Source organism: Siphateles boraxobius, unplaced genomic scaffold (genome assembly GCF_051911475.1).
Source record: "Siphateles boraxobius isolate OS27281-9 unplaced genomic scaffold, OSU_SipBor_1 19, whole genome shotgun sequence".
NCBI lineage: Eukaryota > Metazoa > Chordata > Actinopteri > Cypriniformes > Leuciscidae > Siphateles > Siphateles boraxobius.
Genome location: NW_027508799.1, coordinates 4666125 through 4685654, shown reverse-complemented (window position 1 = coordinate 4685654; position 19530 = coordinate 4666125). Strand labels below are relative to the sequence as shown.

At 42.4% G+C, this 19530-nt stretch overlaps 2 protein-coding genes across 2 annotated transcripts in view; both read left to right on the top strand.

The window, feature by feature from the left end:
- Positions 1-19530, top strand: part of LOC143741621 (uncharacterized) — a 399552-nt gene that overhangs the window by 129447 nt on the left and 250575 nt on the right. The gene's annotated exons all lie outside the window — the stretch shown is intronic.
- LOC143741618 (uncharacterized) overlaps positions 1-19530 on the top strand; it is a 548742-nt gene that overhangs the window by 417328 nt on the left and 111884 nt on the right. The gene's annotated exons all lie outside the window — the stretch shown is intronic.

The window sequence follows — 19530 nt, the reverse complement described above, 5'->3', positions numbered from 1 at the left end:
CATTATAGTCAATGCTCTTAGGTCCACCAGCTGTGGACGCAGTGCGTCTCAGAAGCGTCCTAGAAGGGTCTCTCCGCAGAGAATAGGTAGCAGGTCTATTTTTCTAGAACTAGTTAATCCAAACTTAAGCAACATCTCAGAAAGTCAGTTGTTTAGTGTGGATTAATTTAAGTAGAATTAGCCTAGTCCTGGTTTATTTTAAGCCCTTAGCGGGAAATCGGCCCTATGACTTTGAGTTCCGGATAATATGTCCAGTACAACATTGCACTGTCCCTTCCTGTATCTTTCAGTGAAATGGAATCCTTGTAATTGTATTGTCCAACGAATAAGGCAAGAGGATGGCTTTGGCTGCTGAATAGCCCATGTCAGGGCAGCATGATCGGTGACTACTTCGAAAGGTCAACCTTTAAGGTATGGTCGCCACTTCAGTCCAGACTACGGCCAAGCACTCTTTCTCCGATACTGTGTATGCTTTCTCTGCTCCTCTGAGCAATCGGGATGCATAGGCAATCACATGCTCTTGTGACGCAACGTCAAGTGATGCAGTGTCAAACTCATCCAGGAACCTTTTCTGATATTTTTAGAGGTGATTAGGGCTCCCAAAAGCGAATCCCGTATGTCGGGTTTTGACACTCGTTGAAGCGACCAACACCAAGGGAACAAGGAAATACCAAATCTCTGATTCAAATATAAATGAAAGACTAGTTCAGATAATTAGTTATTTTGGGAGGATGATGAATGCAAGAAACGTTGTTTGAGGTAGTCTGTCTTTGAAAGAAAGTTTCCCTTGTAATTGAGATTGAATCAGTGCATGTAGAGAAATCCCAAAAAGAGAGAAGAAAAATTATCCACCAATAATTCCTCAAATTCACAAATAAATAAATTGATTTTAATCCTTATCAGCCAAATCCAACAGGATCCACAAGCGATGCCAACCAAGATCATAAGCAGAATCATAAGTGGAAAACATTGATCAAAAATTTACATTTACACACAAACTGATAACCAGCCGTAACTATGTACCACGTACAATAACATTCCAAAATTTTAAGGATATCAGCTTGCACAATTTATTGTCTAGCATCACTAGCCTTCCCAGTGCCGACAGTTTTTTCTACCCAGGATGAACTGCTCTCTCACTACAACAATAACCTTCATAACCTCCTTAATAACCTTGCTCCACTCAAGACCAGGACTGTCTCATTTACTCTCTTTGCACCTTGGTTTACTCCCACTCTTAGAAAATTAAAAACAAAAGGATGACACCTCGAAAGACTTTCCTCCTCACTTGTACTCTTCATTTTGTCTTCTCTTCTTTTTGTCTTCTTCTATATATTTGTAATACTATATTATAATTTTTCTCTTTAAAAATTGAACACATATACCAGCAATATATGTTTACTTCTGCTCCGAACTCACCTGTGTCAGTTTCATTTGCTCCCATCCATTTACTCTCAGCATTTACCTTATCCTCAGTAAATTAAATTTCCGAACTCATTCAAATATCCAAATCTTCAACCTTCAGATTAGACCTCCTTCCTAAAGGCCACTGTCCCTTTTCTTTTCTCTTTCTCATTACAGACATCATTCACTCTTCCTTCTTGTTCCTTCTTCTCTTAAAGGGGACCTATTATGCCCCTTTTCACAAGATGTAAAATAAGTCTCTGATGTCCCCAGAGTGTGTATGTGAAGTTTTAGCTCAAAATACCCAACAGATAATTTTTTACAGCATGTTTAAATTGTCAGTTTTTGGGGCACAGAAAAACGCACCGGTTTAGTGTGTATCCCCTTAAATGCAAATGAGCTTCTGCTGCCGGCCCAGGGGGCGGAGCCTCACATGCTCTCAGGACGTGTCAGGACAATCTCATCGGAATGATAATATCAAAACATAAACTTTCAGTAGCCGTGTTCATTTCGACCCGGAGTCGGACAATAATGCCCACAGAGCCAGATAATATATGCTGTATGGAGATAACAGGTATATTCTAGTTTAATTACGGTTATAACTTATTTTTCCATCTTGCTTTTATCAACTATTACTTGGTACAAGCCTGTTGTAGCAGACCGCGTCCGAGTGTTGGGCAAAAATATACTGATGAGTTTTATGAAGTTTATTGTACATTACACAAAAGATAAAGCGTCACTTTTACTCCAGAAAATCACTGTAAGAGCTGAATAAACACAGTATAAGAAGTCTGCATTAAAGTATTATCCATAAACTCTCTCCCTCTCCCTTTCATTATCATCAACATACACAGCGAAGTACAAAAAACACTCGTTACAACTAACAGTAAACAAATATATACACACCTTTTCAGGGAGGTGCATAATAAACTGGTAAACTGTATATCCGTAAAACAACTCTGACGAAAGTGCACGCTCTCAGTTTCATAACTGCCATGATGTTAGGCCTATCGCTCCAGTAAATAAACAGAGCTATGTGGATTAATACGTCCAGCTACACAACACCGGCAAAGCTTGGGAGACATTCTTGTCAGTGCAGCAATGGCGGATGTGTACAACTCTCAACTCGCTGTGAACTCGATCAGGGCGGTTCTATGTTAAAACGACAGTGTCTGTCAACACTCGTGGGCAGGGCCTGTGGCTTAGTGACGTCACTAAAGCCGCATTCTGAAAACAGGTCGTTGGGAGACACTGCTTATGATTTATGGGGATTAAAAAAAAGGAGTGGGTGGATTTTTATCACTGCAGGGTGGTTGTGTACACACACTGCCATCACACATTTATGTCCAAACACCATGCAAAATTGAATTTTGCATAATAGGTCCCCTTTAAAACAGCTGATGTAACTCCAATTCTTAAAGGGTCATTCCACCGGTGGAGACATGAATATGTATTGAAAGTGGGTAGGGCTGGGCAATATGACCTAAAAAAAAAAAATCCCCGATTTTTTCACCAAAAATCCGATTTACGATTTAAATCGATTTTTTTTCTCTCCCTACTTAAAATCAATCTGCAGATGACAAAGAAATTGTTCAAAACAAGTTTTAACTTTATTTTGTTTTAATATTCCCTTCTGGGATTTGATCTACATTAAAGTGCAATAAAAACAACAAGCCAAAAAGACAAGAGGACAGGCCCTGTCTTTGAAAACAATGAAAATGTGGATTGGGATTGGGGGGATGTGTAAAAAAAAAATAAAAAAAATAAAACTTGCATCACAATAAGTTTATTGTGATTGTCAAATTATTTGTTAACTAAACATAATTTTATTAAGTTTACTGGTATGCTATTGTTTTTATTATTGCTTAACACAAATTTCACAATTTCATTTCAATTCTTGTGATTTGACTCTGATCTTGATTCAATATAAATTCCTTTGGATAAATAGGTACAGTAGATACTTTAATGTGTTAATTGTTCTCCCAAAAAAAAAAAATCTCCTAATGCTGTAAACATACAGAGAGCCCTGTCAGCTGGTATTATTAAAGGTTAAAACTAACTCAAATTAAATATAATGCGTTTTTTATTTTATAATGCCTCTAACTAACATGCGTGCTATGGGTCATTAAAAGCCATCCTGAGGTAAATGTAACGTTACGTGACATATGTTGTTCTCCAGCTGTTTTATGGGCATCTTTCCGCGGTTGAAAAACACTGATCGATCGATTTTATTACTTTTCGGTAAGTTGGTAGTAAAGAGTAACGGCCGTTTCACACCGCAAGCATGAGCGGCGCGTGAGCAGCACGTCAGCGCAACTACATCGTCACTGCAGCTGCAGACGCACGCGAGTATTCACACTGGAAGCGTTTGTACAGCATCACAACAGCGGCTCCCAGGCTACATATAAGGCTACAAATAAGCAAGCATTTCTTTACAAGGACTATTGAAAAATTTGTTTTTAGAAGTTGGTGGTCATAAACACATTTGAAGTTTGTTCAAAGCACAAAATGAATAATTAAAAACAAGTTTAATGGGTAGCCTACATTTTCTATAAATTTTTTTTTCTTTATATTAGTCTTCATTTCCTTTTCTGACATACTGCAATTCTTGTTAAAACACACTAGACGTGCAAATTCTATGCGTTTTGGAAACTTTTTGTGTGAAATCATATTAATTTTGTCCATCAAAAGTGTGCTTTCACTTTAATAGCGTGTAGGAGGAAGTGAAAAAGGTAAAAAGAGGGTTTTTCTCGTCTCAGGGGAAAATTAAAGAGTGTTGCACGACCAATAGATTCAATAGTATGACTGGATTTCTAACAATGGAAATCTTAATGCAAATGGGTGGAGTGTCCCTTTAAGAAACCTGGTTCAGATCCCAACAACCTTAATAATTTTCGTCCCATTTCAAATCTTCCATTCATCTCCAAAATTCTTGAAAAAATAGTTGCTGCTCAACTCCATACTGATCTCTCCTATAATTTATATAAATAATTCCAGTCTGGTTTCCGTCTTCTTCATAGCACAGAAACAGCACTCCTTAAAGGGTAACTAAGGCAACTTTTTTTAGTTAATGATCTGTAAGAACGGAGCTTCATCAATGCTGTTCATTGATTCGAGTAAATCTTTTGACATTTGGGTTTAAAGTGTTTTAATTCTACAATATATGGTGTAAAAACGTCTGAGTGCTGCTCTCTTCAGGTTGAACGGTGGCTACTGCAGTTGAATTTTCCTATTGGAAGTTGTGGTACCATTTTTCAAATATTGCCAGTGGGTGGAGTCAGGTTCTGACCAGGGGTTTAGTTACCCTTTAAAATCACTAACATCCTTCTCCTAGCTGCTGACTCTGGTTTACTATCCATTCTCCTTCTGCTTGATTTGAGCGCGGCCTTCGATACAATTTCACACACCATCCTTCTAGACAGACTCTCCTCTATTGGTATCACTAACCCACCTCTTAACTGGTTTTATTCATATCTCTCAGGCCGCACTCAGTTCAGTTGAAATCATTTACCTCCCATTCAGTCCCTGTCATCACAGGAGTGCAGGCTCTGTCCTTGGGCCTCTGCTGTTCATTATTTATGTTCTCCCCCTTGGTTCCATCTCAGATTCACTTCCATTGCTACCCAGAAGACACCCAGCTCTATCTTTCAACCTAACCTAATTCAAAACTTTCACCATCCTCCCTTACAAATTGTCTTCTTGACATAAAATTCTGGTTCACTTCAAACTTCCTCCAATTAAATAGCAATAAAACAGAATTTCCTCTTATAGGTACAACATCAACATTAAACAAACTCATAATTTTTCTATTCCCATTGATAGCTCCTAAATTTCCCTCTCTCCTCAGGTTAAGAGTCTGGGTGTCATGTTCGATAGCACCCTCTCTTTTACCTCTCATGTTAATAATGTTACCCGGTCTGCTTACTACCATCTTCGAAACATCAACCGTCTACGTCCTTTCTTCACGCCTTCCTCACACCTCACTCCACTGCCATTCTTGTCCACAGCTTAGTCACCTCTCGTTTAGATTACTGCAATTCCCTTTTGTTTGGCCTCACGCATTAAACCCTCCGTAAACTACAACTGGTTGAATTATTACTTGTACACCCTCTATTCATCACTTCATTGGCTCCATTGGCTCCCCATCACTTACCGTATCAACTATAAAAGACTTCTTCTCACTTTTAAAGTCATTCATAATCTCGCCCCCTAATATCTTTCTGGCCCCCTCCATGAACCCACATCCGCTCACACTCTCAGATCCTCTTCTTCTGTCCATTTCACTGTTCCTCGTGTCCGCCTTTTTACTATGGGGAGCAGAGCTTTCACCTCACCTATGGAACACGCTTCCACTGGCCCTCCATAATACTGATTCCCTCTCATATTTTAAATCCAAACTCAAAACACATCTGTTTAGAATAACTTACTCCCTCTGACCTCAACTGCATTGTCTTTTTTAATTGCATTGTATTTCAATGTTTTTACTTAAATATTGTTATTGTGTTGTTTATGATGTATGGAGACCTTGAGTGTCAAGAAAGGTGCCTATAAATAAAATGCATAATAATAATAATAATAATGGCTGAATACAAACAAAAGAATAACGAGAAAAGAATAATAAAGATTAAGTCTCATACCAGCAGAGGTGTGAAAGGTTCGTTAGACTGCAAATGGGTGTTCACAGGGCAATAACATATTTGATTAGCATTTTATCAGCCTTCTCTAAAATGCACGACATGATCTTGTGAAATTATTCACAGAATGCATAGTTTTAAAGATATCATCCTCAGATTTCAAAATGAAGCATGACCACACTTGTGGCTTCAATTTAGTTGTGGTTACAAATTGTTATACTACATTCACGTAATAATTTATACATTTAAAAAATATATGCTTAATATTTTTTATTTTTGTTTTTGAGTCTTGAACTGTAAGCTCTAAAGCTTTCTAAATATATGTTTTTTTTTGTGTATTTTTGTGTCTATTCAGAATGACTTATGAGCAGCAACCTTTTTATTTTGGGTATGTCATTTATGCCCCACTGGCCAAAATGTGGGGTGTCTGGTAAGGGGTTAATATGTAAAACTGCTTGCTTTAAAGCAATCTGTTGTTTAAAGTGTTATTTAAATAATGTGATTTGGCCCTCTGGTCAAGTCACATTGCAGAGCGGGCACAAACACGTCACAGAGCTATAATAAGATGCCTTTACAACTGCTTCACAATGTTTATTTTGTTATGGAAAGGAAAATGTGCATCACATATTTATATATTCATCTAAAGGGGTGTTTGGGTGTCTGTTACTCGGGTATTTTAACTTCTTTTTACTCCAAAGAAATGATCACAGTTATATCAGGGCCTTAAGGGCAGGCAAAAAGCCTCAAGGTTTCCTTTAGCCGCGTTTCCACCGCAGGAACTTTCCCCAGGAACTAGGAACTTTGGGGTGGTACTCGGTGTGTTTACACCGCAGGAACCAGGGTCTAAATGAAGTTCCGGGTAAAAATTCCCCCCCCAGAAAGTCCCTGCTGGCGAGGTAGTACTTTTTCAGAGTTCAGGAACTTTCGGGGTGGGACTTGTGCGCTGAACATGCTGATTGGTTGAGCTCACGTCACATTTGATTGGTTGACTCCACACAGCATTTTATTTTAGCCGCCATTTTTAAAAACCTCGCTTCCTGGCTTCGTGCAGTAAAGAGTTGTCGGGAAATTAATATGGAGTTTACCAAAAAATACGACCGCTGGACCGACGACGAGGTCCAGGCTTTAATAAGCCTATTTGCGGAAGAAGAAATCCAGCGGGAACTGGAAACGGCAATCCGCAATGAAAAGGTATACCTGAAAATATCGAGTCGGTTATACGAGCTGGGCATTGTTCACACTGGAAAACAGTGCAGAGAGAAGTTAAAAAAATTAAAACAAGACTACAAAAAAGTCAAGGATCACAACAATAGAAGCGGATCCGATCGGCGTACTAACAAGTGGTTTGACCGCCTGGGCGCGTTGTTGGGACACAGGCCGGCATTCTCTGGAGCAGCGGTGACAAAAGACTCGGCAATTGCATTTTTGGAATCCATTCATGATTCTGAGGACCAGTCGGTTGAAGGTAAATTATCACACCTCTACATGATATTGTCTTAAACTCTTTGCAGTGATAAAACAAACTAACTTTTTTCAACGTGTTTTTACAGATGAAATGAATGGCCCCAATGATGTGCAGGCAACAGAGACCAGCGTGTTTTCCCCTGCAATCACCAGTAGCCCTCGTCCCATGTCTTCCGCCGAAACACACACACGACGAGGTATTAAACAACGTTGTCTATTGATAAAAATATACTTCAAAACTAGGGGTGTAATTATATATCGTGCAACAATATATTGCAATACAAAAATGCAACAATACGTATCGTGGACAGTTCACCCAAAATAAAATGACTGTGTGAGAAAAAATTTCAGGTTTTCAGAGTTTTTTAGTGTCAGTACTACATTAAAATTATGTTGATATTAATGTATAATATAATGCAATGGGGGAATATTTGTGGGTCCTAATAATGCCAAACATCCATGTTACCAATGTTAAACATTCGTCTAAAATAATTCAGTGTTTTCAGCTTCAGAATTATGTTTATTCTGGTGTCACCATTGTCCTTGAGTTACAAGCACCAAGTCCAAGCATGGAGCATGATGGCAAAGTTTTGAATTTAATATTTTGTAATGAAAACACTTAAAATACGTATTTTATGGTTTTCAGGGTGGGCTTGTGTATTTATTGTCATGTGTTTCTCCACTTAGGGAAGAGGAAAAGGGATTGTGACTTCCTTGATGCGCTGAGGGACATGGAAGATTCTAACCGGACCGCCCTGCAGCTTGGACAAGAACAGCTTGACAAATATATGCAGCTGTTACTTGAGAGCCAGGCTGAGGAAAGAGAGATGAGGAGGCAGGAGTTGGCGTTCCTGCAGTCGGAAGCTGAAGAAAGCAGACGGCAGCAGAGGGACTTTCAGGCCGGGTTTCTGTCTGTTCTTGGACAGTTTGCCCACTCATTCAAAAAGTAGCCACTTGAACTCAATTCAATTTTTTTTCAATTCAAGTTCTTTATTCAGTCATGATGTTATTACAGACACAATATTAATCACATCAACAACAAAATAATAACATTCAATGCTGAATAGGAGCATGAGGAAGACCTAGTCTTATAATTTCATGCCCCTTTTTTCAATAATCTTAGTTGACACAAAACAGATGGCTCGCCGTTTTTTTTTTGTTTTTTGTTTTTTAATCGAGGTAGGCTACAATATTACTTCACATCTAAATAATTAACAATTTCAAATTTGTCAAACATTGGTTCTTATGCCTCACTGCCTTCGTATTTTCTAAGAGCATTTTTTTATACATTTTTTTTAATTGAACAATCGTGTTACATGTTTTTTGCACAATGTCCAAAGAGTTCCATAAATTGATCCCAATTGCAAGAAACCCTTTTTGTTTTTGTGAGGTGCGTGAATATGGTACACAAAAATTACCTTTTCTTCTGTTGTTACTGTCTGTAATTAGCATGAATTTGTTTTGAATATGTATTGGCACCAAATTATTTTTCACTTTCCACATAATTTGTAGTATTTTAAATTTGACCAACTCTTTTAATTTCAAGGTCTGCAATTTTATAAACAGTTTGTTTGTGTGGTCTCGTAAACCTTTATAAGTCACAATTCTTATCGCTTTCTTCTGAAGTAAGAAAAGCCTTTCTGTATAACTGGTGCAAGCATTACCCCACACTTCGATACAATATGTTAAATATGGAACAATTAAGGTTATATATAGAAGCTGTAAAGAAGCTTCATGCAATATGTGTTTAACTTTATAAAGAATACCAATATTTTTACTAACTTTACCTTTGATATGCTCAATATGAGGCTTCCAGCTAAGTTTGCTGTCTAGGATAACTCCCAAAAATTTGATTTCTGAGACACATTCAATATTTACATTCTCAATAACTAATTTTGTGCATCCCTGTTTTCCCTTTTTTCCAAAAACCATATAATTTGTCTTATCCCAATTTAGAAACAATTTATTATAATCAAACCATTTTTTTAATTCTACCATTTCCTTTTCAATAGTGGCCATTAATTCATTTAAATCTGTCCCAGTCTTAAACACAGTTGTGTCATCAGCAAACAACAAAAAATGCATGTCTTTGGAAGCCTCAAATATATCATTAATAAATAATATAAAAAGTTTAGGGCCAATTACTGAACCCTGGGGAATTCCGCATACAACAGTTTTACAGTCCGAGTTATAGTTTTTAAATTGAACATATTGGCTTCTATTACTTAAATAGCTTTCAAGCCATTTATATGTCTGACCCCTTAATCCATAGTATTGTAGTTTTGTCAACAATAAGTTGTGGTTGACAGTGTCAAACGCTTTTTGTAAATCCAGGAATATACTTACAAAATACTGTTTTTTGTCCATTGCAGCAAGAATTTCTTCAGTTAAATGAATTAGTGCAAGGGCAGTTGATCTATTGGATCGAAATCCGTATTGATAGTCAAAAAGTAAATAATTTTTTTCCAAAAATAAATCTAATTTATGAGGTAACCATTTTTCTATTATTTTAGAAAACTGCGAAAGCATTGAAACAGGTCGATAATTATTAAACTCATGTTTATCTCCTTTTTTAAAAATAGGTATTATCTTAGCAGTCTTCATCTTTTGAGGGAAAACGATACTCGGTTACTAACGTAACCTCGGTTCTCTCTAGAGAGGGAACGAGTATTGCGTAAGTTTAGCTTACGCTACGGGAAAGATTCATCTTCTCGTGATACTGAAGCCAAAAAATTATCCTTAATTTTGTATTCCTTGTCAACGCAGTGCAGCAGCTAGCAGACCTAGAGCAGGCCATCCCGCGTGCTCATTGGCTGCCCTGCGGGCAACTGCTGCAGCCTACCAGTGAGCCCGGCATGACGTCACGCCCAATGAAGGGCGCCCGCGCCTTCATAGCGTCACAGCCCGCCAGAATGGGCGTGGCTTAGCGTATAACACTAGGGGCTGTAGGCTGAATTCCCTGGTTTTCGTCGACTGAAGCGAAGTCGCTCGTGGCGCGAGCACGGCCGGTTACGCAATACTCGTTCCCTCTCTAGAGAGAACCGAGGTTACGTTAGTAACCGAGTATCGTTCTCTTACGAGAGGTTCTCTCGTATTGCGTAAGTTTAGCTTACGCTACGGGAACACTTTGTCAACGCCGTGCGCGCCAAGCATCCACATGAGACCCCGAGCTTTCAGGGGAACCCCATAAGTGGAAAAAATAAGGTGGCCAGCCACGCGGGCCATCACTTGTACATAAGCACACATAGGGAATACAGAGCAGCGCGCCGGTCTGTATAGGCACATGGCACATGGCACATACCCTACTTAGTGCAGCTCAACCAGGAGAGCTGAGTCATGTGAGAGTGATCTGAGCAGGAGATCTGGGCAGAATACACCTCTCCTTCAGACTGACAACAGTTTAGCCTGCAAGGCAGGAACTTCTAGGTTATAAAACCTGACAAAGGTAGACGGGGAGCTCCAGCCCGCCGCTACACATATGTCAAGGATAGAAATTCCACTGGACCATGCCCACGAAGAGGCCACGCCTCTCGTGGAATGAGCCCTGATGCCCAGAGGGCATTGCAGACCTTTTGACGCGTAAGCGGCCGCTATAGCGTCTACTATCCATCTGGACAGGCTCTGTTTCGAGGAGGCGAGACCCTTGGTGCGCCCACCAACGAAACAAAAAGCTGTTCCGAACGCCTGAAGGAGGCGGAGCGCGTAATGTAAAACCTCAGCGCTCTGACAGGGCAGAGGAGATTCACATCACCTTCGCTGTCAGATGCTGGGAGAGCTGACAACGAAATAACTTGCGCTCTGAATGGAGTGCCCATCACTTTAGGGACATAGCCATGTCTAGGTCTGAGGATGACTTTAGAGTCATTCGGTCCGAACTCAAGACACGACGCGCTGACAGACAGCACATGCAGGTTCCCTACACGTTTTACTGACGACAGTGCAGTCAGAAAGACGGTTTTCAGTGATAGATATTTCAACCCCACGGTGTCTAGTGGTTCAAATGGAAAAGCTTTCAGGGCCTCGAGGACCAATGAAAGATCCCACATGGGAACCGACGGGGGGCGCGGCGGATTCATCCTTCTAGCTCCTCTAAGGAAGCGGATGGCCAACTCGTGTCTTACTAATGACTGGCCGTGCGTCGATTCTGCGAACGCTGCCACGGCCGCCACGTATACATTGAGCGTGGATGGGGAACTTCCCTTATCCAACAGCTCTTGTAGGAAGGTGAGCAGATGCGCCACCCCGCATGTCCGCGGTTCCAGATCTCTGTCGGTGCACCATCCAGAGAACACCGACCATTTAGACGCGTAGAGCCTTCTCGTGGAAGGGGCTCTAGACTGCGTGATCGTGTTCATCACTCCTTCTGGCAGGGCAACGAGTACCCGTTGATCAACCATAAATGCAGAGACCAGCGCTCTGGATTGGGATGCCAGATCGTGCCGCGAGCCTGAGAGAGGAGATCTGCCCTCACCGGATTCGGCCACGGAGCTGTATGTGACAGCCCTGCTAGTTCCGGGAACCAAATCTGATTCTCCCAACGCGGGGCTATGAGGAGCACCGAGTGGCGCGTTTCCCTGATTCTCTTGATCACCTGTGGCAACAGATAGACCGGAGGGAAAGCATATAGCGGGAGGCTGGGCCAAACCTGGGCCAGCGCATCCTCATCCTTCGAACAGACCGTCGGGCATTGAGCGTTGTCTTTTGACACAAATAGGTCGACTTCCGCTCTGCCGAATAGGCGCCACAGTTTCTGGACCGTTTGGGGTGCAGGGATCATTCCCCTGGGGGAACGTTGTCCCTGGACAGTTTGTCTGGGCCGTCGTTCAAATGGCCAGGCACATGCGCCGCCCTCAGCGAGCGCAGGTGCATCGGAGACCAAATAGGGAGGCGTTCCGTCAGATTGCAGAGATTTCTGGATCTGACACCGCCCTGACGGTTTACATAGGATACCACAGACATGTTGTCCGAGCGGACAAGAACATGCTGGTCCTGTATGAACGGGAGGAAGCACTTCAGCGCGTTCTCGACCGCTATCATTTCCAGACAGTTTATGTGAAAACCCTTCTCCTGGTCTGACCACTGGCCAAAGGCCGGTCTGCCCTCGAACAGTGCGCCCCAACCCGAGTTGGACGCATCTGACGAGATGACTTTACGATAAGAGATGGTTCCCATCATTACTCCCTGCTGGTACCAGTCGGCCACTAACCAGGGCTGCAGAGCTGCTATGCAGGCCTGAGTCACTCTGATTTTCTGGCCGCCAGACACCCGGCGGGACACGCGAGCATTCAACCAGCGTTGGAGCGGGCGCATGCGCAGTAGGCCCAGCTGGAGCACCGCTGCAGCTGATGCCATACAGCCCAACATCCTTTGAAATGTTTTCAAAGGGAGAAAGCTGCCCTTCTGGAAAGATGCGGCTAGGTGGCGAACACGGCGCGCGCGCTGTGTCGATAAACGAGCCGTCATGGTCACCGAGTCCAGTGCTATTCCTAAAAGGAAATTGACTGGCAGGGCAGTAATGAGCTCTTGGTCCAGTTGATCGTGAGACCCAAGCTTTCCAGATGACTGAGAAGCACTGTTCTGTGAGATAGCAGTTCTGTCTCTGACTGTGCCAATATCAGCCAATCATCCAGATAGTTCATTATTCGCAGCCCCTGACTTCTCAGGGGGGCGAGCGCCGCGTCCATGCACTTCGTAAATGTACAGGGTGCCAGGGACAGGCCGAACGGCAGGACGGTGTAATGATATACCTGACCGTCGAAGGCGAATCTCAAAAATTGCCTGTGACGGGGTACTATCTGATTCTGAAAATAGGCATCCTTCAGATTTAGCGAAATAACCAGTCCCTCGGGCGAACGTGCGTGAGGATTTTCCTGGTCGTAAGCATTTTGAACGGTCTTTTCGCAAGCACTTAGTTCAAATATCTCAGATCTAGGATAGGTCTGAAGGCTCCGTCCTTCTTGGGTACGAGAAAAATATCGGCTGTAAAAGCCTGACTCGCTCAGAGAAGGCGGTACCTTTTCTATAGCCCCTTTGCACAGCAGCTTTGCTATTTCTGCGTGAAGTAGGTGTGCTACTTACGCATTCACAATCGTCGCGGTCCGGGCTTGAAAGCGCGGGGGACGGCGAATGAATTGAAGTGTATAGCCCTGCTTTATTGTGCTCAACACCCATTCTGAAATCCCTGGGATAGTTTCCCACGCAGCTATGTGAGCCGCTAGGGGGGAAATCGCCATTTGCGGGCTTGTGAAACTGAACCGGAGCCGAAAGCGCGGTGCGCGCGCTCTCGGTTCTGGGCAATGGCTGCTCGCTGAAAAGCCGAAACCGGCTGATTTATGTGAGATGTCCCAATCATAAGGGATGGGGAACAGTCTTTTGTCATTTTTTGACGCGCGAGCAGCGCTCCGGGCGGGAAAGCTTCCTGTAAGCGTGAACGCGTGTGCGCGGGCACTAGACTTACAAATGTATTTGATGCCCCGATCATAATGGATGGGGAGCGTTTTATTAATGCCCTGCGTTTTGTGATAACACTTAAACGCACAGGCGCAGCCCGGGGGGAGGTTAGTGTTAGCAAGCGTGAACGCACTCAGGCGGGCACGAGACTTACATTCATAACCTGCTTTCTTTTGTGAAACTGACCCGGAGCCGAAAGCGCGGCGCGCGCGCTCTCGGTTCTGGGCAATGGCTGCTCGCTGAAAGCCGAGACCGTCTGATTTATATGAGATGTCCCAATCATAAGGGATGGGGAACAATCTTTTTTTTTTTTTTTTTACTTTTTGACGCGCGAGCAGCGCTCCGGGCTGAAAAGCTTCCTGTAAACGTGAGCGCGTGTGCGCGGGCACGAGACTTACAAGTGTATTTGACGCCCCGATCATAATGGATGGGGAGCGTTTTATTAATGCCCTGCGTTTTGTGATAACACTTAAAACGCGCGGGCGGAGCCCGGGGGGAGGTTTGTGTTAGCAAGCGTGAACGCACTCTGGCGGGCACGAGACTTACATCCATAACCTGCTTTCTTTTGTGAAACTGACCCCTTAGCCGAAAGCGCGGCGCGCGCGCTCTCGGTCCTGGGCAATGGCTGCTCGCTGAAAGCCGAGACCGGCTGATTTATGTGAGATGTCCCAATCATAAGGGATGGGGAACATTCTTTTTTCACTCTTTGACGCGCGAGCAGCGCTCCGGGTGGAAAAGCTTCCTGTAAGCGGGAGCGCGGGCACTAGACTTACAAGTGTATTTGACACCCCGATCATAATGGATGGGGAACGTTTTATTAATGCCTTGCGTTTTGTGATAACGCTTAAACGCGCGGGCGGAGCCCGGGGGGAGGTTTGTGTTAGCAAGCATGAACGCACTCTGGCGGGCACGAGACTTACATTCATAACCTGCTTTCTTGATCGTGTAACAGAGCGGGCAGATAGTGGGCACAGACTTGTGGACACATTTCTTACATTCAACACTCGAGCGGCTTTTCTGCGCTTCATGAGATTGTGCTCTGCGAGGTTCGGAGTGCTTATGTGTAGTGGTGAACACTGGGGCGTGGGCACTTTCATTACACTTACAACACCGACGGCATGAGCCGGACCAGACATTTAACTCAATTTGAGATTTTTCTGGGTCGCCGTGAAAATGGCGTTTGTGTGCAAGCGAGAGGGTCAACAGACCGGCTCGTTGGCTGCTAATTGAACCACTGCAGTAGCCTGTTTGAAGGGGACTGACAGGGAATAAACTCAAACACGCACGCCTTTTCGGAGGCGATGTGTCTGTTAGTAAGCGTGAGCGCTCGTGAGCGGGCACGTAACTTACATTCTTAATCTGACAAATTACTCACTTGAGATTTCTCTGGGTCGCCGCGAGAACGGTGGATGTGTGCAGGCGAGCGGGTTGCATTACCGGCTCGTTGGCTGCCAAATACACCACTGCAGTAGCCTTATCTAAGGGGACTGACATGGCGAGACATTTCGACGGCGGCGCGCAAGCCCGTCCGGGTCATGCAGAGAGCTCGAGAGGGCTCTGCATGACGCGCGAACGGGGACGCGAGGGCGGGGTAGCTCTCTTGTAACGTAAAGAGAGCTAGCCGCGTGCTCGGTGGTCGAGCAGAACTGGAACAGTGTTTGTACGAGGGCGCGCGCACGAGTAGTGGGCACGGGACCTACATGTAACACAGATGATGCCCGTCTGGGTCATGCAGAGAGCTCGAGAGGGCTCTGCATGACGCGCGAACAGGGACACGAGGGCGGGGTAGCTCTCTTGTAACGTAAAGAGAGCTAGCCGCGTGGTCGTCCGTGTCCCTCGGCCTCATTCTCAGATGCGACGGCAGTGAGGCTCGTGAGCGGCAGCTGCGCGTCGGTGAGGAGAGGCGGGGGGTGTTGAAGGCTTCGAGTCGAGCCCACAGGGTCGACAGCGGAAGCGCTTCACAGCCGGAAGTGCGAGGCGTCTTAAAAAAGACACTCGCTGCTCTTTTAGAATAGGTTTTAGAATAGGTTTTAGCAAGGTAAAGGATACGTCGCCGGATAGCGTAGCTCGCACGGATGGCTGAAGGTGGCGAAGACGGCCGGCTTCCTCAGCGCTCTCCTAAGCTGGCTGTCCGCTGTTCGACGGCGGCTGTGGCTTCTCTCAGATCCAGCGATGCGAAGAGCTCGCTGAAGAGACGAAAATCAGGGAATTCAGCCTACAGCCCCTAGTGTTATACGCTAAGCCACGCCCATTCTGGCGGGCTGTGACGCTATGAAGGCGCGGGCGCCCTTCATTGGGCGTGACGTCACGCCGGGCTCACTGGTAGGCTGCAGCAGTTGCCCGCAGGGCAGCCAATGAGCACGCGAGATGGCCTGCTCTAGGTCTGCTAGCTGCTGCACTGCGTTGACAAGGAATACAAAATTAAGGATAATTTTTTGGCTTCAGTATCTCGAGAAGGTGAATCTTTCCCGTAGCGTAAGCTAAACTTACGCAATACGAGAGAACCTCTCGTAAGAGAACACCTGAACTAAAAGAAAGATTGAAAATATAAGTTAGAGGTTTAAGTATGCAATCTATAGTTTTTTTTACAATGCTCATATCTATTCCATCACCATCACAAGATGTTTTAGTTTTGCACTTTCTCACAATATCTAAGATTTCAGTTCCGGTAAATTCATTGAGAAACATTGACTGTAAGATTCTACTACCTCCTGTCGCACTACTACACCATTCTACATGATTGGATTTTTCAAGACTTTTCGCAATATTAGGTCCGGCATTGACAAAGAAGGAATTAAACTCACTTGCAATATCTGTTCCATCATTGATAACCTTTCCTTTGTGTTCAAAATACTCAGGTAAATTTTTACTCTGAGAATTTGGCTTCATAACCTTATTTAAAATTTTCCAAGTTTCTTTAATATTGGTCTTGTATTCATATAATTTGTTTTTATAATAATCCTTTTTTGCCTGACGCATTATAGTTATTAACTTATTCTTATATCTTTTATGTAATTTCATGATTACTAGACTTATATTTTATAAAATCACGATATAGTTTGTTATTCTTTTTACAGGCCTTCTGTAACCCGCTGGTTATCCATGGTTTTTTGTTAAATTTATTCACTTTACCCATTTTTAAGGGACAATTTTTATTATAAAGGGTTACAAATATATTCAGAAAGACCTCATAAGCATTATTAACTTCCTCTACAAAAACTTTACTCCAATCTTGGTTAATCAAATCCTTCCTAAATGAGCTTATTTCCTTCTCCGTCCGAATTCGAGTGTATTTAACTTTATCAATATCACAAAATTTCTTCCCAGTTTTTAGGCCACAGACAATAAAAACTGGTAAGCTATCGCTGCTATCACATAGTAGCAGACCACTATGGAAAGTAGTGTCAATATTATTGATAAAAATATTATCAATCAATGTTGAAGTTGTTCGTGTCACTCTACTGGGTTGTGATATCACTGGAAACATACCTCTGCTGTACATTTCGTTTAATAAATGATGGGTTGCTGTAAGGCCTTGAGGATTCATTAAATCAACATTAACGTCACCACATAACCACATGGTCTTGTTTAACATTGTACAATCTACAAGTTCAGTGAGTTTGTCTTTAAATACTTCTACATTTGAGCCTTGTGCACTGTACACACAAGCAATAATTATTTTTTGCTTTGTTTCCAAATTAATCTCCACTGCCACACATTCTAGAAGACCTTCAATAGCCACAGACATCCTTTCAACAAGCTTACAAGTGTATGTTTTTTTGACACACAATGCCACACCTCCTCCTCGTTTTCCCGGTCTGTCAACATGATACAAACTATATCCATCAATTCCCAAATCATAACCTTTGACCGCATTTAACCATGTTTCAGAAAAGGCGATAATATCAAACTGACTATTTAATGTATTTAAATAATCTATAATTTTATTAAGGTTTGTATAAAGACTTCTACAATTAAAATGGACAAGTGAAAGATTATTGTCTAATTTAACATTAGAATTGAATTCGTCCTCACTGTAGTATTTGCACGGAATTAAGTTATGATTGTACACATGCCTTTCTGAATCCAAATCTACATCCAAATCATATATTTTATATTCCCCATTTTCTCTCATCTCAAATGGGTTAATTTGTTCAGTCATAAATCGTTAATCAAATGTTCAAACATAAATACACAAGAACGAAACTCAATGCACGACAGTTCCATTTTTCTTGAGCCAGCGCCTTTAAAGTAAAAACTTGAAATCAGTACCTTGTGCATGCATTCCCTTCTTGGTTTCATTGTCCCAGCCATAATCTTAATCCGTAGACAAACTCTGAGATTGCACTTTAAATTGAACATTTGCATTTTTTATTTTCTTTGCACAATTCTAATTTTTATATATTGTTTGCATTCCTGCAGAGGGCCAGGTTTCTGTCTGTTCTTGGACAGTTTGCCCAGTTCTTCAAAAATACATTTGTATTTGTTTTTCTTTACACAATATATTACTGTTCTCGTAATTTATTTATTTTCACATGATTGTATTTTAAAATATATATATTTAGTAAGCAGTACTTGCCTTGTGTTAAATAAAGTTTGTAAAATGTCACTTTGAGATCAAGTGCCTTTTCATCTCAATGGTAATTTTAGCTCTTACATAAGGTTTTGAAGTGCTGTTTAGATGTAAAACATTTCCGGTGAAAGTGCACAGGTTAAAATAAGCAAAGTGTAGGTAATTTATGTCACTCATGAAATTACATTCTATATTTGACAGCCAAATATACAGGTGAAACTCAAATTTAGAAGTATTGTGCAAAGTTGTTTCAGTAATTCAACTTAAAGGTGAAACTCGTATATGGACTCATTACATGCAAGGTGTCACCGCCACCGACTTGAGCTTCCAAAGCGGCCGGAAGTCATTCATTTTCAATGAAAGCTGGCTTCTCTCAGCTGCAAGGAGCGTCAAATCCCTCGGCGTCGCGTTTTGGGCGTTTTGAGCGTTTTGAGCGTCAATCAGAAAGTTGAAAGAAGCTCAACTTTATGATAATTAGCTATGACGCGGTTCAGCGGCAAGCAGCGGCAAAACGCCAGAAACCAATCAGAATAAAGACGTCCTTCACTCTGGCTGATTCCGGAGAAACATACGATGTGAACTTTCGTTCCTACCAAAACATTAGTTCCGAGAAAATGGAGGAGAAGCTGATAATCGCTGTTGCTGGGTTTCCTAACATATATGATATGACGTTGTTTGCTTACAGGGACCAGTTACAAAAGAACGACGCATGGGAATGCAATTCATTTGCTCACGGTGACAAAGATTTGACCAATTGCACTAATGCAAATAATAGCCTAATGCAAATAATAATAATAATAATAGCTAATTATTATTTTTTTCCCCGACCAAAAGTGACCAAAACAGTTATAAAAATGCTGTCATTATAAAAGGTTTCTTCAATGTATTGCTTGTTTTTTTCTGTTTATTACATTTCATGTTGTGACACTTCTCTTCTCCCTGCTACATAAGAGCGTCCAAAGCGTCAACGAGCTTCCCCGTGCTTTTTGACAAGCGTCCTTGACA